The sequence below is a fragment of the Eurosta solidaginis genome, chromosome 2, assembly GCF_040869045.1.
Source record: "Eurosta solidaginis isolate ZX-2024a chromosome 2, ASM4086904v1, whole genome shotgun sequence".
Taxonomy (NCBI): Eukaryota; Metazoa; Arthropoda; class Insecta; order Diptera; family Tephritidae; genus Eurosta; species Eurosta solidaginis.
The window spans coordinates 91,002,558-91,019,064 of record NC_090320.1 but is presented as its reverse complement, the minus strand read 5'-3'; positions in this window follow the sequence as shown (position 1 = coordinate 91,019,064).

The window sequence follows — 16,507 nt, the reverse complement described above, 5'->3', positions numbered from 1 at the left end:
GTAGCTGATGCTCCGAAGCGGCTTACCCATCCGGCGAAAAATGCTTTTGCTACTGTATCGGTATAGATGTCTTTTAGCGGCATTGCTTCGGGCCAACGGGTAAAGCGATCGATTATTTTCAGGCAGTATCTGTATTCGTCTCAAAATGGTACGATTATGATGTCGACGTGAACGTGTTTGAAACGTTCACTCGGTACCTCGATGTGTTGCGTAATGTTTCTGTCATGACGGTGTACCTTCCTACGTTGGCATGACAAACATGTACGTACCCATCGGATATTGTCACGATTCATATGCAGCCACGCGTATTGTTGACTTACGAGCTTTTGTGTGGCTCGTCCATTGGGGTGCGAGATGTTGTGAATTAGGTCGAACACTTTTCGTCGTAGTGAGGGGGTATGTATGGTCTTACCTTGCCTGTCGATACATCGCTGTACAGCTCGGCATCTGAATCATCAATTTTGAGTTTGCGTAGTTTCAGAGATGCTGAACTTGAACGTAGCAGATGGTGTAGTTCCTGATCGTTATGTTGTTCGTCTTCGACCTCTCTAGTTGATATGCTCACAGGGAGGTTTACGGTATTTATCCGCGACAGCGCATCGGCTACTAGGCGCTATAGTTTCGTTCAGTCTTACTGAGTTTAGCCGTATATAACCCTAAAGGTTGTATCAACCGTTGATAGATTGGTCCAGTACCGCCCCTATTGTTTGATCAGATGCATCGCAGCGAAGAGTTAAAGCAGCCTCCATTGCTGGGTATGCCAGCTGGACGGCATCTATCAATGCCATTTTACAGTCATCAAAGACTTTTGATGTTGTTTCATTCCATCCCAACGGATGTTTGCCGTTCTTTTTCGCTCCCGCAGTGAGGGCGATTAGTGGAGCCTGAATTTCCGAAGCTCGAGGAATGTTTAGCCTATAAAAGTTCAAGAGCCTAAAAAACGTCAAAGCTCGGCAATTGTTTGTGGTTCCGTGTATTTTCGCATTGCTTCTGTGCGCTGAGTGGTTGGCTTAAATCCTGATCTGTCGATTGTATGTCCGAGGTAGACCACCTCTTATTGTGCGAACGAAAAATTGTTGACATTAATTGAAAGCCCGTGCTGTCTCAGGCGGTCGAACACCATTCTTAGGTGTTTTTTGTGTTCCTCCATGGACTTAGATACTATCGAGATATCGTGGATGTAAATATGACAAAACTGCAAGTCTCGAAATATGGAATCCATTAATCTTTGAAATTACTGTGCAGCGTTTCATAAGCCGAATGACATTACGTTGAATTCGAAGAGGCCGAATAGTGTTATTACTGCTGTTTTCGGTCGGTCTTCAAGTGCTACTTGAATCTGGTAGTATGCACGCGTGAGATCCAGTGTTGTGAACACACTGCAGCCATGCATTAAGTATGTGAAGTCTCGGAGATGCGGAATGTCGGATACTGTGACTCTGTTTAGTCGTCGGTAGTCACCACAAGTGCGCCAATTTCCCTCTTTTTTTCGCACAAGATGTAGTGGGCTGGCCCATTCACTCTTTGACGAAACGCATATACCTTGTTTTAATATACTGTCGAAGTCTTTTTTGGCTGCTGCTAGTTTTTCTTCAGCGAGCCGACGCGCCCTCTCTGTGACGGGTGTACCCTGCGTAGTTATGTGGTGCCTTACGCTATGCTTAGGCTTGAGGGGATTAGTCGGTTTGGTGATTCCCTCGAATTCCTGGAGGAGACGTTCCACATAACTGTTATAAATGGCGGATGTAACGTATGGGACCGTCATTTCTTGCATTGATGCTTAAGGTCGTGGAGACTGTGACCTAGTAACGTATGAGCTAGAGTGCACCAGCCTCCGATTGCGTAGATCGACGAGCAGGTTGTTATGTTTGTTGAAGTCGGCACCTAATATGGGATGCGCAACGTCTGCGACTGTGAATTGCCACTTGAAAGTTTGGCCCAGACCAATGTCGAGCGTTAGTTGGTGTACGCCGTAAGTTCTATATAACCAGTTGTTGCATAGAGAGTGAAAACCGTTTTCTATAAATTCTTTGGAATATTATTGAGAACCGAAATGTCGGCGCCGGTGTCGATCAAGAATTTTAGACGATTTTTTAAATCGGTTATTTGTAGACGTGAATTGAACGGGCCGTCAGCTGTGGCTACGAGGATGACCGACGGCCTTGTTAGTTTAAATTGGTTTTTCGGAAATTACAGGGTTGTCGAATCGTGTGTGATAATAGAACATGTTGTTTCCCATCTCTCTCGCTTTATCATCTTTTGTTTTTACCGCCGTCGTGAGCGCCTGTACCTGGGCGGTATATTCTTCAACGTTACGTCCAAACAATTTTTGTGTTTCGTTGTATTCTACTACCCCGTCAGCAGTTGGGGCCCCACTTTGGTAGTCACAGACATAATGCTATTTTCCAACTCATAAATTTTGTCTGTTTGTAAGACGAGGCTGTCAAGAGCGTTAGTGGCGCTGAGGGCCAAAACCGACGGACGTTCTGTGGTATATGTTCCAGAAAAATTGTACATAGAATGTTCTCGGTCACCATACCAGCTGCTAAACTTTTTAAACGCAGTAAATAGTGTGATCTTCCCATCAGTGACCTCAGTGTTATGAAGCAGACGTCGTAATTTGCTTTCGCTGCTTTCTTTGAATATGTCAAGCAGTTGTGTCTTAAAAGCCTGGAATTTACCATCAGCTGGTGGATCCTTAATAATGTCGGCCACAAATGGTAGGGTAGTATTGTCCAAGTGCACCAAAACATACCGGTACTGTGATATGTCGCTGCGAATTTGTGCTATTTCGAGTGCGGCCTCGACTTGTATAAACCATATTGCACAATTGTCTTTCCACAATGGGGGTAATTTAACTGCACGAGTGGCTGAGGTAATACCACCGCGGCTTTCGCGGAATGCTGAACCAAATTCTGAAACACTTGAAGATGTGGTTGCCGTGTTTTCGGAGCTCGAGTTTTGCGTTGGCGTGCTCATTTTGAGTTTGGGGTCACCAATGTAGTGTACTTGATCATATCGATACTACTGTAGTCATGTTAGATAATATGTTTATTGATCAAACGTAACATTTAATATATAATACTCTTAAAATTAATAATAATGAAACTTGGATATTCTTGTGTAAACGTTGTTCTACTGATTCTTCTTCCGTGTCGTTCGTTGAGTTTAAGTATCTGCCATTAGCCCAAAACGGGTTGCCGTCACGCAGAAAAGTTAGCATGTTGCCACAAATTAAAACATACGGCTAGAGGCCAAGCAGCGACATCTATTTTTGAAAAGGTAGGTTTACTAAAGGCAGCGTTGCCAAACTAAAGACAAGAAATTAACAAATTGATGGGTTTGATGGACAAAGTACCTGCTGTCATCGAGCAAAGAGTCAGCGCATTTGCGCCTTGGAAACTACGCTACTTTTGGCAGCCATAATTTCGAAAGAGTAAAAGACTTCGTTTATTTGGGAACCAGCATTAACGCAAGCAACAACATCAGTTTTGAAATTCAGCCATTAAATGCTAATTTGGACTAGGTAGGCAATTGAAAAGTAAATGCCTCTGTCCGCAAAAGAAAATCATGCTCTACAATTCACTTATATTACCCGTCATGCTATATGGTGCAGAAGCATAAATCAGACGAAGCGGCTCTGGCAGTTTCGAGAGAAAAGTTTTCAAAAGATTTACGGACCTCTACGCGGTGGCGATGGCGAGTACCGAAGAAGATTTAATTATGAGCTGTACGAGCTTTACGCAGACAGCAACATAGTCCAGGGAACTGAAACTCAGCGGCTACGCTGGCTAGGCCATGTTATGCGAATGAGAGAAAATATTTTTATCGGAACCCTGCTAGGAGGTAGAGGGCGGCCCCAATTCCGCTGGAAAGACCAGGTGGAAAACGACGTGGTCTCCCTTGTGTGACCGATTGGCGCCAGTTGGCGGAGCGAAGAAGCGATTGGCGCGCATAATTGGACGGATATAACCATTTAAACGGTTAAGCGCCAATTAAGTAGAAGTAAAGGGCTGTCGTACAGTTCAATTAGTTTCAGTTTTTGACACTAAGTGTTGTCAAAAGGGGGGTGTATATTCAATGTGTTTTGGCCGATTTTATTGGAAATATTCATATTTATAAAAAATAAGGATATATACTTTCTTCACAATAGTTCAATTGTTCTTCCTAAAAAGGAGGGGTGAAACACCCATTTCAAATATTTTATTTCTTAAATTTTTTGTTATAATGGTTTTTTTGGAACCAAAATACGATTGATATGAAGATATTTTTCGCAAAGATATTATCTTTTACATTGGCCTATGATCCCTTATTTAAAATAAAATAATTTTAAAAAATTTTAAGTTAAACGGTTTTTTTAAAAACAATACTTACGTGAAGTAAGTAATAATAATACTAAAAGCTAGAAAATAACTAGGTAGGTCCTAGGTACTAGTCATCACACTCCTCATCAATCTAGGGCGTTGATCAGAAAATTAAATAAAAGCATTGGGCGCGTGAATTTGTTAAAAATGAGAGGCGTAGTATAACCTGATTAAGGTTCAGTTGGACTTATATATGACTACCTATAGAATTTTGACGCGTCCTACGCTTATATTTAATTGTCTGATCAACACCCTAGATTGATGAGGAGTGTGATGACTAGTACCTAGGACCTACCTAGTTATTTTATAGCTTTTAGTATTTATATTACTTCATGTAAATATTGTTTTCAATAAAACCGTTTACTTAAAAAATTTTTTTTCAGGGTGTATTTCTGCCATGAAAAGCTCTCAGTGAAAACTCATCTGCCTTGCAGATGCCGTTCGGAGACGGCATAAAGCATGTAGGTCCCGTCCGGCCAATTTGTAGGGAAAATCAAGAGGAGCACGACGGAAATTGGAAGAGAAGCTCGGCCTTAGATCTCTTCGGAGGTTATCGCGCCTTACATTTATTTTTTTTTATATAGGTAATTAATTTCCAAACTCTTGTACAGACAACTTAAGGATAAGGCGTGGCACATTTCCATTGAAAATGCCCAGAATCGGGATTTTTGTTATTTTCGAGAGTCATGCCCGACAAAACCTTATAAAAAGTTGTTAATATGCTATTTCTCTTCTAAAGTGTATTTATAACAATTAAATGAATGACACCAATTTTTTGAAACGGGCGTGGCACCGCCTCTTATTTGATCATGAATTGGCTACGGTTTCTGGAACCATAACTCGAAGATCGATTGACGTAACTTAAACATTTTTAAATGGGCAAGAAACCATTATTTCCTCTTTAAAGAGGAATACTTCTTACAAAGACTCAAAATCGTTAAATAAACACCCCTCTTTCGATAATACTTGGGGCCAAGAAACTGAACTAAAAGAACTGGCTCAGGCCCCATTTCGACGTCGATGAAGAATGCCCCTGGTAACCGGAGTGTTGTTCCGTAAAGCATTTCTGCTGTGCTGGCTTTAATGTCGTCTTTGAAACTTGTGCGAAGACCGAGCAACACCACTGGAAGTATATTTACCCAGTTTGATGAGGCGTGGCATCGTACTGCCGCCTTGAGGGACCTATGCCAACGCTGGACCATACCATTCGATGCTGGGTGAAAAGCTGTCATTCAAGTTCGGTTACATCCTATGAGCTGCGTGAATGCGTTGAAGAATTTTGACTCGAATTGAGAGCCTCTATCACTGGTAACAGTAGCTGGTGCTCCGAAGCGGCTTACCCATCCGGCGAAAAATGCTTTTGCTACTGTATCGGTATAGATGTCTTTTAGCGGCATTGCTTCGGGCCAACGGGTAAAGCGATCGATTATTTTCAGGCAGTATCTGTATTCGTCTCAAAATGGTACGATTATCATGTCGACGTGAACGTGTTTGAAACGTTCACTCGGTACCTCGATGTGTTGCGTAATGTTTCTGTCATGACGGTGTACCTTCCTACGTTGGCATGACAAACATGTACGTACCCATCGGATATTGTCACGATTCATATGCAGCCACGCGTATTGTTGACTTACGAGCTTTTGTGTGGCTCGTCCATTGGGGTGCGAGATGTTGTGAATTAGGTCGAACACTTTTCGTCGTAGTGAGGGGGTATGTATGGTCTTACCTTGCCTGTCGATACATCGCTGTACAGCTCGGCATCTGAATCATCAATTTTGAGTTTGCGTAGTTTCAGAGATGCTGAACTTGAACGTAGCAGATGGTGTAGTTCCTGATCGTTATGTTGTTCGTCTTCGACCTCTCTAGTTGATATGCTCACAGGGAGGTTTACGGTATTTATCCGCGACAGCGCATCGGCTACTAGGCGCTATAGTTTCGTTCAGTCTTACTGAGTTTAGCCGTATATAACCCTAAAGGTTGTATCAACCGTTGATAGATTGGTCCAGTACCGCCCCTATTGTTTGATCAGATGCATCGCAGCGAAGAGTTAAAGCAGCCTCCATTGCTGGGTATGCCAGCTGGACGGCATCTATCAATGCCATTTTACAGTCATCAAAGACTTTTGATGTTGTTTCATTCCATCCCAACGGATGTTTGTCGTTCTTTTTCGCTCCCGCAGTGAGGGCGATTAGTGGAGCCTGAATTTCCGAAGCTCGAGGAATGTTTAGCCTATAAAAGTTCAAGAGCCTAAAAAACGTCAAAGCTCGGCAATTGTTTGTGGTTCCGTGTATTTTCGCATTGCTTCTGTGCGCTGAGTGGTTGGCTTAAATCCTGATCTGTCGATTGTATGTCCGAGGTAGACCACCTCTTATTGTGCGAACGAAAAATTGTTGACATTAATTGAAAGCCCGTGCTGTCTCAGGCGGTCGAACACCATTCTTAGGTGTTTTTTGTGTTCCTCCATGGACTTAGATACTATCGAGATATCGTGGATGTAAATATGACAAAACTGCAAGTCTCGAAATATGGAATCCATTAATCTTTGAAATTACTGTGCAGCGTTTCATAAGCCGAATGACATTACGTTGAATTCGAAGAGGCCGAATAGTGTTATTACTGCTGTTTTCGGTCGGTCTTCAAGTGCTACTTGAATCTGGTAGTATGCACGCGTGAGATCCAGTGTTGTGAACACACTGCAGCCATGCATTAAGTATGTGAAGTTTCGGAGATGCGGAATGGGATACCTGTCGGATACTGTGACTCTGTTTAGTCGTCGGTAGTCACCACAAGTGCGCCAATTTCCCTCTTTTTTTCGCACAAGATTAGTGGGCTGGCCCATTCACTCTTTGACGAAACGCAAATACCTTGTTTTAATATACTGTCGAAGTCTTTTTTGGCTGCTGCTAGTTTTTCTTCAGCGAGCCGACGCGCCCTCTCTGTGACGGGTGTACCCTGCGTAGTTATGTGGTGCCTTACGCTATGCTTAGGCTTGAGGGGATTAGTCGGTTTGGTGATTCCCTCGAATTCCTGGAGGAGACGTTCCACATAACTGTTATAAATGGCGGATGTAACGTGTGGGATCGTCATTTCTTGCATTGATGCTTAAGGTCGTGGAGACTGTGACCTAGTAACGTATGAGCTAGAGTGCACCAGCCTCCGATTGCGTAGATCGACGAGCAGGTTGTTATGTTTGATGAAGTCGGCACCTAATATGGGATGCGCAACGTCTGCGACTGTGAATTGCCACTTGAAAGTTTGGCCCAGACCAATGTCGAGCGTTAGTTGGTGTACGCCGTAAGTTCTATATAACCAGTTGTTGCATAGAGAGTGAAAACCGTTTTCTATAAATTCTTTGGAATATTATTGAGAACCGAAATGTCGGTGCCGGTGTCGATCAAGAATTTTAGACGATTTTTTAAATCTGTTATTTGTAGACGTGAATTGAACGGGCCGTCAGCTGTGGCTACGAGGATGACCGACGGCCTTATTAGTTTAAATTGGTTTTTCGGAAATTACAGGGTTGTCGAATCGTGTGTGATAATAGAACATGTTGTTTCCCATCTCTCTCGCTTTATCATCTTTTGTTTTTACCGCCGTCGTGAGCGCCTGTACCTGGGCGGTATATTCTTCGACGTTACGTCCAAACAATTTTTGTGTTTCGTTGTATTCTACTACCCCGTCAGCAGTTGGGGCCCCACTTTGGTAGTCACAGCTATTTTCCAACTCATAAATTTTGTCTGTTTGTAAGACGAGGCTGTCAAGAGCGTTAGTGGCGCTGAGGGCCAAAACCAACGGACGTTCTGTGGTATATGTTCCAAAAAAATTGTACATAGAATGCTCTCGGTCACCATACCAGCTGCTAAACTTTTTAAACGCAGTAAATAGTGTGATCTTCCCATCAGTGACCTCAGTGTTATGAAGCAGACGTCGTAATTTGCTTTCGCTGCTTTCTTTGAATATGTCAAGCAGTTGTGTCTTAAAAGCCTGGAATTTACCATCAGCTGGTGGATCCTTAATAATGTCGGCCACAAATGGTAGGGCAGTATTGTCCAAGTGCACCAAAACATACCGGTACTGTGATATGTCGCTGCGAATTTGTGCTATTTCGAGTGCGGCCTCGACTTGTATAAACCATATTGCACAATTGTCTTTCCACAATGGGGGTAATTTAACTGCACGAGTGGCTGAGGTAATACCACCGCGGCTTTCGCGGAATGCTGAACCAAATTCTGAAACACTTGAAGATGTGGTTGCCGTGTTTTCGGAGCTCGAGTTTTGCGTTGGCGTGCTCATTTTGAGTTTGGGGTCACCAATGTAGTGTACTTGATCATATCGATACTACTGTAGTCATGTTAGATAATATGTTTATTGATCAAACGTAACATTTAATATATAATACTCTTAAAATTAATAATAATGAAACTTGGATATTCTTGTGTAAACGTTGTTCTACTGATTCTTCTTCCGTGTCGTTCGTTGAGTTTAAGTATCTGCCATTAGCCCAAAACGGGTTGCCGTCACGCAGAAAAGTTAGCATGTTGCCACAAATTAAAACATACGGCTAGAGGCCAAGCAGCGACATCTATTTTTGAAAAGGTAGGTTTACTAAAGGCAGCGTTGCCAAACTAAAGACAAGAAATTAACAAATTGATGGGTTTGATGGTGTATGAAGACAAAACAAAGTACCTGCTGTCATCGAGCAAAGAGTCAGCGCATTTGCGCCTTGGAAACTACGCTACTTTTGGCAGCCATAATTTCGAAAGAGTAAAAGACTTCGTTTATTTGGGAACCAGCATTAACGCAAGCAACAACATCAGTTCTGAAATTCAGCCATTAAATGCTAATTTGGACTAGGTAGGCAATTGAAAAGTAAATGCCTCTGTCCGCAAAAGAAAATCATGCTCTACAATTCACTTATATTACCCGTCATGCTATATGGTGCAGAAGCATAAATCAGACGAAGCGGCTCTGGCAGTTTCGAGAGAAAAGTTTTCAAAAGATTTACGGACCTCTACGCGTTGGCGATGGCGAGTACCGAAGAAGATTTAATTATGAGCTGTACGAGCTTTACGCAGACAGCAACATAGTCCAGGGAACTGAAACTCAGCGGCTACGCTGGCTAGGCCATGTTATGCGAATGAGAGAAAATATTTTTATCGGAACCCTGCTAGGAGGTAGAGGGCGGCCCCAATTCCGCTGGAAAGACCAGGTGGAAAACGACGTGGTCTCCCTTGTGTGACCGATTGGCGCCAGTTGGCGGTGCGAAGAAGCGATTGGCGCGCATAGTTGGACGGATATAACCATTTAAACGGTTAAGCGCCAATTAAGTAGAAGTAAAGGGCTGTCGTACAGTTCAATTAGTTTCAGTTTTTGACATTAAGTGTTGTCAAAAGGGGGGTGTATATTCAATGTGTTTTGGCCGATTTTATTGGAAATATTCATATTTATAAAAAATAAGGATATATACTTTCTTCACAATAGTTCAATTGTTCTTCCTAAAAAGGAGGGGTGAAACACCCATTTCAAATATTTTATTTCTTAAATTTTTTGTTATAATGGTTTTTTTGAAACCAAAATACGATTGATATGAAGATATTTTTCGCAAAGATATTATCTTTTACATTGGCCTATGATCCCTTATTTAAAATAAAATAATTTTAAAAAATTTTAAGTTTAACGGTTTTTTTAAAAACAATACTTACGTGAAGTAAGTAATAATAATACTAAAAGCTAGAAAATAACTAGGTAGGTCCTAGGTACTAGTCATCACACTCCTCATCAATCTAGGGCGTTGATCAGAAAATTAAATAAAAGCATTGGGCGCGTGAATTTGTTAAAAATGAGAGGCGTAGTATAACCTGATTAAGGTTCAGTTGGACTTATATATGACTACCTATAGAATTTTGACGCGTCCTACGCTTATATTTAATTGTCTGATCAACACCCTAGATTGATGAGGAGTGTGATGACTAGTACCTAGGACCTACCTAGTTATTTTATAGCTTTTAGTATTTATATTACTTCATGTAAATATTGTTTTCAATAAAACCGTTTACTTAAAAAATTTTTTTTCAGGGTGTATTTCTGCCATGAAAAGCTCTCAGTGAAAACTCATCTGCCTTGCAGATGCCGTTCGGAGACGGCATAAAGCATGTAGGTCCCGTCCGGCCAATTTGTAGGGAAAATCAAGAGGAGCACGACAGAAATTGGAAGAGAAGCTCGGCCTTAGATCTCTTCGGAGGTTATCGCGCCTTACATTTATTTTTTTTTTATATAGGTAATTAATTTCCAAACTCTTGTACAGACAACTTAAGGATAAGGCGTGGCACATTTCCATTGAAAATGCCCAGAATCGGGATTTTTGTTATTTTCGAGAGTCATGCCCGACAAAACCTTATAAAAAGTTGTTAATATGCTATTTCTCTTCTAAAGTGTATTTATAACAATTAAATGAATGACACCAATTTTTTGAAACGGGCGTGGCACCGCCTCTTATTTGATCATGAATTGGCTACGGTTTCTGGAACCATAACTCGAAGATCGATTGACGTAACTTAAACATTTTTAAATGGGCAAGAAACCATTTACACTTATTTCCTCTTTACAGAGGAATAGTTCTTACAAAGACTCAAAATCGTTAAATAAACACCCCTCTTTCGATAATACTTAGGGCCAAGAAACTGAACTAAAAGAACTGGCTCAGGCCCCATTTCGACGTCGATGAAGAATGCCCCTGGTAAGCGGAGTGTTGTTCCGTAAAGCATTTCTGCTGTGCTGGCTTTAATGTCGTCTTTGAAACTTGTGCGAAGACCGAGCAACACCACTGGAAGTATATTTACCCAGTTTGATGAGGCGTGGCATCGTACTGCCGCCTTGAGGGACCTATGCCAACGCTGGACCATACCATTCGATGCTGGGTGAAAAGCTGTCATTCAAGTTCGGTTACATCCTATGAGCTGCGTGAATGCGTTGAAGAATTTTGACTCGAATTGAGAGCCTCTATCACTGGTAACAGTAGCTGGTGCTCCGAAGCGGCTTACCCATCCGGCGAAAAATGCTTTTGCTACTGTATCGGTATAGATGTCTTTTAGCGGCATTGCTTTGGGCCAACGGGTAAAGTGATCGATTATTTTCAGGCAGTATCTGTATTCGTCTCAAAATGGTACGATTATGATATCGACGTGAACGTGTTTGAAACGTTCACTCGGTACCTCGATGTGTTGCGTAATGTTTCTGTCATGACGGTGTACCTTCTTACGTTGGCATGACAAACATGTACGTACCCATCGGATATTGTCACGATTCATATGCAGCCACGCGTATTGTTGACTTACGAGCTTTTGTGTGGCTCGTCCATTGGGGTGCGAGATGTTGTGAATTAGGTCGAACACTTTTCGTCGTAGTGAGGGGGTATGTATGGTCTTACCTTGCCTGTCGATACATCGCTGTACAGCTCGGCATCTGAATCATCAATTTTGAGTTTGCGTAGTTTCAGAGATGCTGAACTTGAACGTAGCAGATGGTGTAGTTCCTGATCGTTATGTTGTTCGTCTTCGACCTCTCTAGTTGATATGCTCACAGGGAGGTTTACGGTATTTATCCGCGACAGCGCATCGGCTACTAGGCGCTATAGTTTCGTTCAGTCTTACTGAGTTTAGCCGTATATAACCCTAAAGGTTGTATCAACCGTTGATAGATTGGTCCAGTACCGCCCCTATTGTTTGATCAGATGCATCGCATCGAAGAGTTAAAGCAGCCTCCATTGCTGGGTATGCCAGCTGGACGGCATCTATCAATGCCATTTTACAGTCATCAAAGACTTTTGATGTTGTTTCATTCCATCCCAACGGATGTTTGTCGTTCTTTTTCGCTCCCGCAGTGAGGGCGATTAGTGGAGCCTGAATTTCCGAAGCTCGAGGAATGTTTAGCCTATAAAAGTTCAAGAGCCTAAAAAACGTCAAAGCTCGGCAATTGTTTGTGGTTCCGTGTATTTTCGCATTGCTTCTGTGCGCTGAGTGGTTGGCTTAAATCCTGATCTGTCGATTGTATGTCCGAGGTAGACCACCTCTTATTGTGCGAACGAAAAATTGTTGACATTAATTGAAAGCCCGTGCTGTCTCAGGCGGTCGAACACCATTCTTAGGTGTTTTTTGTGTTCCTCCATGGACTTAGATACTATTTAGATATCGTCGATGTAAATATGACAAAACTGCAAGTCTCGAAATATGGAATCCATTAATCTTTGAAATTACTGTGCAGCGTTTCATAAGCCGAATGACATTACGTTGAATTCGAAGAGGCCGAATAGTGTTATTACTGCTGTTTTCGGTCGGTCTTCAAGTGCTACTTGAATCTGGTAGTATGCACGCGTGAGATCCAGTGTTGTGAACACACTGCAGCCATGCATTAAGTATGTGAAGTCTCGGAGATGTGGAATGGGATACCTGTCGGGTACTGTGACTCTGTTTAGTCGTCGGTAGTCACCACAAGTGCGCCAATTTCCCTCTTTTTTTCGCACAAGATGTAGTGGGCTGGCCCATTCACTCTTTGACGAAACGCAAATACCTTGTTTTAATATACTGTCGAAGTCTTTTTTGGCTGCTGCTAGTTTTTCTTCAGCGAGCCGACGCGCCCTCTCTGTGACGGGTGTACCCTGCGTAGTTATGTGGTGCCTTACGCTATGCTTAGGCTTGAGGGGATTAGTCGGTTTGGTGATTCCCTCGAATTCCTGGAGGAGACGTTCCACATAACTGTTATAAATGGCGGATGTAACGTGTGGGACCGTCATTTCTTGCATTGATGCTTAAGGTCGTGGAGACTGTGACCTAGTAACGTATGAGCTAGAGTGCACCAGCCTCCGATTGCGTAGATCGACGAGCAGGTTGTTATGTTTGATGAAGTCGGCACCTAATATGGGATGCGCAACGTCTGCGACTGTGAATTGCCACTTGAAAGTTTGGCCCAGACCAATGTCGAGCGTTAGTTGGTGTACGCGTAAGTTCTATATAACCAGTTGTTGCATAGAGAGTGAAAACCGTTTTCTATAAATTCTTTGGAATATTATTGAGAACCGAAATGTCGGCGCCGGTGTCGATCAAGAATTTTAGACGATTTTTTAAATCGGTTATTTGTAGACGTGAATTGAATGGGCCGTCAGCTGTGGCTACGAGGATGACCGACGGCCTTGTTAGTTTAAATTGGTTTTTCGGAAATTACAGGGTTGTCGAATCGTGTGTGATAATAGAACATGTTGTTTCCCATCTCTCTCGCTTTATCATCTTTTGTTTTTACCGCCGTCGTGAGCGCCTGTACCTGGGCGGTATATTCTTCGACGTTACGTCCAAACAATTTTTGTGTTTCGTTGTATTCTACTACCCCGTCAGCAGTTGGGGCCCCACTTTGGTAGTCACAGACATAATGCTATTTTCCAACTCATAAATTTTGTCTGTTTGTAAGACGAGGCTGTCAAGAGCGTTAGTGGCGCTGAGGGCCAAAACCGACGGACGTTCTGTGGTATATGTTCCAGAAAAATTGTACATAGAATGTTCTCGGTCACCATACCAGCTGCTAAACTTTTTAAACGCAGTAAATAGTGTGATGGCTTCCCATCAGTGACCTCAGTGTTATGAAGCAGACGTCGTAATTTGCTTTCGCTGCTTTCTTTGAATATGTCAAGCAGTTGTGTCTTAAAAGCCTGGAATTTACCATCAGCTGGTGGATCCTTAATAATGTCGGCCACAAATGGTAGGGCAGTATTGTCCAAGTGCACCAAAACATACCGGTACTGTGATATGTCGCTGCGAATTTGTGCTATTTCGAGTGCGGCCTCGACTTGTATAAACCATATTGCACAATTGTCTTTCCACAATGGGGGTAATTTAACTGCACGAGTGGCTGAGGTAATACCACCGCGGCTTTCGCGGAATGCTGAACCAAATTCTGAAACACTTGAAGATGTGGTTGCCGTGTTTTCGGAGCTCGAGTTTTGCGTTGGCGTGCTCATTTTGAGTTTGGGGTCACCAATGTAGTGTACTTGATCATATCGATACTACTGTAGTCATGTTAGATAATATGTTTATTGATCAAACGTAACATTTAATATATAATACTCTTAAAATTAATAATAATGAAACTTGGATATTCTTGTGTAAACGTTCTTCTACTGATTCTTCTTCCGTGTCGTTCGTTGAGTTTAAGTATCTGCCATTAGCCCAAAACGGGTTGCCGTCACGCAGAAAAGTTAGCATGTTGCCACAAATTAAAACATACGGCTAGAGGCCAAGCAGCGACATCTATTTTTGAAAAGGTAGGTTTACTAAAGGAAGCGTTGCCAAACTAAAGACAAGAAATTAACAAATTGATGGGTTTGATGGTGTATGAAGACAAAACAAAGTACCTGCTGTCATCGAGCAAAGAGTCAGCGCATTTGCGCCTTGGAAACTACGCTACTTTTGGCAGCCATAATTTCGAAAGAGTAAAAGACTTGGTTTATTTGGGAACCAGCATTAACGCAAGCAACAACATCAGTTCTGAAATTCAGCCATTAAATGCTAATTTGGACTAGGTAGGCAATTGAAAAGTAAATGCCTCTGTCCGCAAAAGAAAATCATGCTCTACAATTCACTTATATTACCCGTCATGCTATATGGTGCAGAAGCATAAATCAGACGAAGCGGCTCTGGCAGTTTCGAGAGAAAAGTTTTCAAAAGATTTACGGACCTCTACGCGTTGGCGATGGCGAGTACCGAAGAAGATTTAATTATGAGCTGTACGAGCTTTACGCAGACAGCAACATAGTCCAGGGAACTGAAACTCAGCGGCTACGCTGGCTAGGCCATGTTATGCGAATGAGAGAAAATATTTTTATCGGAACCCTGCTAGGAGGTAGAGGGCGGCCCCAATTCCGCTGGAAAGACCAGGTGGAAAACGACGTGGTCTCCCTTGTGTGACCGATTGGCGCCAGTTGGCGGAGCGAAGAAGCGATTGGCGCGCATAGTTGGACGGATATAACCATTTAAACGGTTAAGCGCCAATTAAGTAGAGGTAAAGGGCTGTCGTACAGTTCAATTAGTTTCAGTTTTTGACACTAAGTGTTGTCAAAAGGGGGGTGTATATTCAATGTGTTTTGGCCGATTTTATTGGAAATATTCATATTTATAAAAAATAAGGATATATACTTTCTTCACAATAGTTCAATTGTTCTTCCTAAAAAGGAGGGGTGAAACACCCATTTCAAATATTTTATTTCTTAAATTTTTTGTTATAATGGTTTTTTTGAAACCAAAATACGATTGATATGAAGATATTTTTCGCAAAGATATTATCTTTTACATTGGCCTATGATCCCTTATTTAAAATAAAATAATTTTAAAAAATTTTAAGTTAAACGGTTTTTTTAAAAACAATACTTACGTGAAGTAAGTAATAATAATACTAAATCTAGAAAATAACTAGGTAGGTCCTAGGGACTAGTCATCACACTCCTCATCAATCTAGGGCGTTGATCAGAAAATTAAATAAAAGCATTGGGCGCGTGAATTGGTTAAAAATGAGAGGCGTAGTATAACCTGATTAAGGTTCAGTTGGACTTATATATGACTACCTATAGAATTTTGACGCGTCCTACGCTTATATTTAATTGTCTGATCAACACCCTAGATTGATGAGGAGTGTGATGACTAGTACCTAGGACCTACCTAGTTATTTTATAGCTTTTAGTATTTATATTACTTCATGTAAATATTGTTTTCAATAAAACCGTTTACTTAAAAAATTTTTTTTCAGGGTGTATTTCTGCCATGAAAAGCTCTCAGTGAAAACTCATCTGCCTTGCAGATGCCGTTCGGAGACGGCATAAAGCATGTAGGTCCCGTCCGGCCAATTTGTAGGGAAAATCAAGAGGAGCACGACGGAAATTGGAAGATAAGCTCGGCCTTAGATCTCTTCGGAGGTTATCGCGCCTTACATTTATTTTTTTTTATATAGGTAATTAATTTCCAAACTCTTGTACAGACAACTTAAGGATAAGGCGTGGCACATTTCCATTGAAAATGCCCAGAATCGGGATTTTTGTTATTTTCGAGAGTCATGCCCGACAAAACCTTATAAAAAGTTGTTAATATGCTATTTCTCTTCTAAAGTGT